This window comes from Crocodylus porosus, unplaced genomic scaffold, assembly GCF_001723895.1.
Source record: "Crocodylus porosus isolate Cpor-Errol unplaced genomic scaffold, CroPor_comp1, whole genome shotgun sequence".
NCBI classification, from domain to species: Eukaryota; Metazoa; Chordata; order Crocodylia; family Crocodylidae; genus Crocodylus; species Crocodylus porosus.
Window position 1 is genome coordinate 15,452,082 of NW_017728948.1, and position 6,126 is coordinate 15,458,207.

Genomic DNA, 6,126 nt, shown 5'->3' on the forward strand with positions numbered 1-6,126 from the left:
TCCCCCAAGCACTACCAGGAGCAACTAGAAATAACAGTCACAAGCTGGCAGAGAGTAGATTCGTATTAGACATCAGGAGGCGCTGCTTCACTGTCAGGGCGGCTAGGATCTGGAACCAACTTCCAAGAGTAGTGCTGGCTCCTACCCTGGGGGTCTTTAAGACAAGGCTAGATAACACCTTGCTGAGGTCATCTGACCCCAGTACTTTTTCCTGCCAAGGCAGGGGGTCGGACTTGATTATCATCTGCTTGGTTCCCTTCTGACCCTACTTACTACGAAACTATGGACAGGTTCAAAAAGTGGGCAGTGCACAACTGAATGCAGTACAAGGACAAATGCAGAGTGATGAAGCTAAGACGCAAAAACATCCAGCACATCTACTGCCTAGGAAGTGACCTTCTCAGCAGCATAGAAGCAGAAAGGGATCTCCGAGTCATAGTGGACTCCAAAATGAACACGAGTCGTCAGTGTGACAAAATCATGAGCAAAGTTAACTGCGCTTTATCACATATCAGCAGATGCATGACAAACAGATCCAAGGAGGTGATACTTCCCCTCTATGCAGCACTGGTCAGACCGCAGTAGGAGTATTGCATCTAGTTTTGGGTGCATTACTTCAGAAAAGATGTTGACAGACTTGAGACAGTCCAAAGAAGGGCCACTCATATGCTATGGGGCTTACAGGACAAGCCCTGTGAGGAGAGACTGAGGGACCAGAACCTCTTCAGCCTCTGTAAGAGAAGGCTGAAGTGATCTTGTGGCTGCCTACAAATTCATTAGGGGGATGCAGCAAAGGATCAGAGATGCTCTGTTCACCAGGGCATCTCTTGAGGTAACAAGGAACAATGGTCACAAACTGACAGAGAGCAGATTTAGGCTAGATATCAGGAAAAACTTCTTCATGGTAAGGATGGCTAAAATTTAGAATGAGCTTCCAAGGGAGGTGGTGCCCTCCCCTACCTTGGGGGTCTTTAAGAGAAGGCTGGATAGGCATCTGGCTGGGGTCATCCGACTCCAGTGCTCTTTCCTGCCTCGGCAGGGGATTGGACTCGATGTTCCGTTGAGGTCCCTTCGGACCTTAGCATCTATAAATCTACGAGTCTGCCTAAAAAACAGTATTAAAAAGTATGGAATACCTATTTGCAATTACAGATAACTATGGAACATTACACTGAAAAAGATATTACTTCCATTAACATAAACCATCAAACCTAAATTTCTTCTCAGCGGAAGGCTTGCGTAAACTTATTCCAATTATTTTAAAATACAGACTTGGTCCAAGAGTTACTTGTATTAATTATCTAGTACATATAAATAAATTTGCAGTTACAGCCTTTTTTGAACTGTAAAATAGGATTATACAATAGGAAGCCAACTATTTATCTATAATGTATAATTTATCATAGCAATATTACTTCTAGTCAGGCAAGTATATTCTAATAATACTGAAAATATTATAGGGAGAAAACTGATTCAAAAGTCTATAATTAAATTACACTACAGTCTGAACATTAACATTGCATTTAAAGTTGCACAAATATAATGGAGTAAGATGTTCCCATATACTACAATGTTAAGTATTGCTTAAAAAAAATATGTTCTAAAAATAAAAACAGTAAATGTTTTATAAACTCTACCAAAAACAAAGTCAAAATATACTACTCAGTGAAATGCATTTGACTTACCGGGGAGAAGTAGGGAGAATTTTTTTTTAATCCTATAATATAGGGGGGAAAAAATCAATACACTTTCCATTTTAGCTGTTTTCATACAGGAAGCAGAATTCAACTTGCAGAGTTATACTTCAAAGGTGGACTATGTACATAATAGCAACAAGAATTAATTATGTGGAGAACAGAAAATGACAAAGATGAAAAAATTATTTTCCATAACTTTGGCACTTTTTGTCCTTTGATGCAGAACACACAGAGTGTTTGATCTAAATGATTCCATGACAGAGAAAGACAAGGAGATTTAAAAGTATTCATGAGGCACACAACCAGACAAATAGACAACTTCATAGTAGACATAGTTAAAAATGGATTTATTGGCAGCCAAGATGCTGTAACCTTATAAGAATGAGTGTGTATTGAGCTGCATTTTGTGCATTAATTCCTAGGAGGACTAGCATAAATTTAAATATCTTATTTCTAAAGTAAATAAGTGTTACAGGATATGATTTGGTACTGGTAACAAATTGAGAAATGCCTCATAACCACTCGCTTTTCCAGACTACTATATAAAATAGTTTATACAAGCGACAGTAAAAACAAGGCTATCCTTTACCTACGCTATCTGATCTGAATCAGATAGGACACAAATTTTACATGGGTTATTTTGTTGCAGTAGTGGTATTGCCTTCTATTCAAACTCAAAAAACATACAGATTCCATAGGCACATATGACAATTTTTATTTGCATATCTATCTATCCATCCACCTATCCATCTTGTTCCGATTAAGTTTTTTTGATAATTGTAAGACCTTCTCTTGTCCCTACATTTTTTTGTGTTTCAGGAAGAAGTAAATAGACTACAACATATCATTCACTGGGTGGCATATTTGTATTTTTATTAGCTTTGTATTTCTTTTCTTTTTTTTTTTTTTTTATTTAAGCAGTCACTTCAAAAAAGGCATCAACCAGTAATAAATTGTTACTACACCTTGCAGTGTTTGGTCACTGAAACATTTCAAGCTATTCTAGGACTTGATGAATTGCATCTGAAGGGGACGGTCTGTTAAGCACAACATTCACATTAGAATTATATTTGGAGCCTTGAGATATACACACACAATTCCCACAGTTGTTTTGGGAATAGTGTACATAAATCCCCGTGCACTGTGCCGAAAATGCAGCCTATGGCTAAGCTGCAGGCAATTATCTTCTGAAATCACTGTATTCTCAACAGCATACAAAAAAAGCTCAGCTCATCTCCAGAGAAAAAGTTTTCAGCCTTAATTGTTTTTCTTTGCTAGCATCCCCACTTTACAAGTTTAGAGAGAGAGCCTTTAATTTAGTATTTTGTTCCATGGGAGGCTGAGAAACATTTTACATTAATATTTAAATAGAGCACAAAGTTTGATGCTAATCTTTAAATCCAATAGTTTCTATAAAGGTACAAGTAAAATTTTCAGTGCCTCTAACTTAATAACACTGAGATTATTCCTGCAACAGCAGTCAGTGAAATACTGAAAAGCTTTGATCATTCATTAGCTGGCTAAGGACAAAAGAAGTGATCAGGATGGTAATGCATCAGAGTGGGAAATGGTGGAGACAACAATAAGACTGATATTTGTGACAAAAGAAGGTAAGAGATTTCCACTAAATAAAGAAGCGAGGCAGTAGAAATCTTAATAGCCTATCATTTTTCCCCAATGTAAAAATACTCCTACAGGAGTTCCAGCAAGGAAATTAAAAAGTTAAACCAAGTTCTCACATACAACATGCACCTTTTTCCCTACAAAAAAATCTGGTGGAAATTGGGTGTGCAACATAGGTGAGAAAACATGGACTACCACGCACCCAGAAATTCCACAGCCGCAGAGTGGCAGGAGCACAAATTACTGATGCCATCTTTCCCTTGTGGCCAAATTTTCAGACCTTTTGGAGATCAGCACTCTATCCCAGACCTGGAGTGCTGAACTGGGCCAACATCCCATGTGTCCCATACCAAGCACAGGACTAGCAGCGGGCTCAGAAGCAGGCCTGGCACCCTAAGCTGCTGCTACTCATTTACCTACCCAAAGCAAGATTTTTTTTTTTCCTTCATGCTGCCTTTTCAGAAATAGAGTGTATGTTATGTTTGGGGGTATGTTATGTACAACAAAATATGGTAAAATTAAAAATAAACCTCCCCCTACCCCCATAAGTCTTAATGCTGCCCAGGAAGATAATTATTGAAAGTGTGGAGCTATTGAGAGACTCCAAAAGATTTTAATCCGGAACTGTAAAAATATTTCAATACTTAAGGTCAAAACATTATATTCTCATACAGTAAATCCCAATCCCTTCAATATTGATTGCTGGTAGCTGTTGCTTTTGGCCTTTGTATGGGCATGGGAAATGTTTATATTTTTCTGTAGGTGATCTTCGGTACATCTAGTGCCGAGGGTTTGGTTTTTTATTTCAATCTCTGCCAAATGTTTAGGATATCAGTATTTTCACCCCTTAAAATGAGGTAGTGACATTAAAACAACTCACCAGCAATTACAGAGGGAGTCTATCAAAGCCAGACCAAGGAGAAAACATCACCTAACTCTAAGGCAAAGCTGTGTTGAAGATGAAAACTTACTTCATCTCTAACTTTATTCCCCCTGCCTCCTTTTGACAAATTTCTTACATAAAAGTGTGTCTTGATTTACATTAAAGAATATAGCATGTTTCCAGGAAGAAACCAAGAGTCCCTCCTGGACATACTGTAATCTCTCAAATCCAATTGATTAATTTTCAGTTCTTTTTCCATTTGCAAATACACACACTTCATTGTTGCTGTTTTTGACCATCATATTTGCAATAGGTTATTCAGTACTAATTTTTTTAAAATACATTGACTCTCAAATATGGGTTGTGCTAAACCTGTATTACTCTTCACCTCATCAGAAGAAAAAGTAAATTAAATCATCATCTAACAAGGCATATTAAAGTTCTCTTTCCTTAATGCCCGAGACAGGACTCAGGTAGAGGGTTCCTCCACCCAGTTAGTCAGTCCTGCCATCCCTGACCCATGCAGAAATCTCCTAGTCCCACTCCCCTGCCACACCCTTGCTAGAAAAAAAAAAAAAAATAGAATAAAAGTGTTAACCGGAGAGGTGTCTTGCATCTCCCTGAAGCAGAGGAAATCAAGGCAAAGTTGTCCGTCATCTGTTGCCCGCACTGGGTTTCCTATCCTGGCTGTCACTTCGCTGGCTCCCCTTGGGGCTTGGCCTTTTCCCTCCAAGCCTCAGTCCTGGGTCTTCAAACACCGCTCCCCTCAGTCCATCTGGCTCTGGCTCTCAACTGCTCCCCAGCTTCTGGCCCTCCAGTGGCTATAATGCAGGACCTTAGGCTTTGCAGGTCCCAGTCCACCGGGTGTTCATCAAACAACAAGAGGAAAAAACCCCCTCAAATTTCTTCCCTGTCCTGGGGTAAATGGACACCGTCTTACCTTAAGGTTTTGCCTGCAGACTTGGTGTCTGAAAAATAAGGATCAAAGAAAAACCCTCAACAGAGACTTATTCCCCTTCTGGGGTTACTTCCAGTGTCTAAGGCCTCCCCTTCAAACCAATAGGGACAATACAGCCTCTCTCAAAGGCAGGGCTCAACTGCCCCCCTCTCCCTCCTTGGGGAGCTTCTCTTTTGTAGCCCTCCCCCCAACTTTCCAATCATGTGGCCTACTCAGTCACACCTGGCTCTCGCTGGCCCAAAAGGTCCTGATCTTAAAGTGGCCAGGCCCACTTTCCAGTCTCTTCTCCATCCTTCATAAGAGAGGTTTCACTCCCTGTTACAATGCCAGAAACCAAAATGAACCCTACAAAATGGTCATGAAGCCTCTAAGAAACCCCATTTTTGGCCTACACTTAAGTTCTCACAGCATAGATATGAGCATTGAGGCAATAAACAGGCATCAAATTTCTCCCAGGAAAATGTCTCCCACAAGCTCCCAGTGCTGAATGACAATGGCCTGCAGGACAAGAAACAAATACAGGCTCAGCAAGAGGGTAGCTGGATGTTAGTGGTCAGAGCAGGGGGATAGTGAGGGTGATGGTAGAAGCAGAAGTGGTGGGCCAGCTGCAGTCCACAGTCCTGGTCACTCCTACCTAGCCAAATACCCAAAGGGCACTTTCCAGTGCATCAGGGAATCCCCAGGAACATCCAGACACTAGACAAGCGTTGGGCACATTAGGATCCACACTCTCACCGGACAACTACTAACTGAGAAGGAGCTATGGAACAGGGTGATGCTTGGCAGGACAATGTGCGTACACAACTCTTCTATGGCTTAAGTCCAAGTCAAACACAGGGGCAACCAACACGGGTTCATCAGTGGCAGGTCCTGTCAGACCAACCTGGTGGCCTTTTACAATCAGATCACCAGATCGTTAGATGCAGGGGTAGCAGTGGATATAGTCCTCCTCGACTTCCAGAAGG

General features: G+C 40.8%; 1 protein-coding gene and 1 long non-coding RNA gene across 5 annotated transcripts in view; both read right to left on the bottom strand.

Moving 5' to 3' along the window:
• The window catches only part of ZFYVE28 (zinc finger FYVE-type containing 28), a 289,256-nt gene that overhangs the window by 253,377 nt on the left and 29,753 nt on the right, over positions 1 to 6,126 (bottom strand). The window lies entirely within an intron of this gene.
• The window catches only part of LOC109322166, a 4,068-nt gene continuing 3,894 nt past the window's right edge, over positions 5,953 to 6,126 (bottom strand). Inside the window, exon 3 of the long non-coding RNA XR_002104329.1 lies at positions 5,953 to 5,965. This is a non-coding gene — a long non-coding RNA (uncharacterized LOC109322166). The remainder of the gene's footprint in view (positions 5,966 to 6,126) is intronic.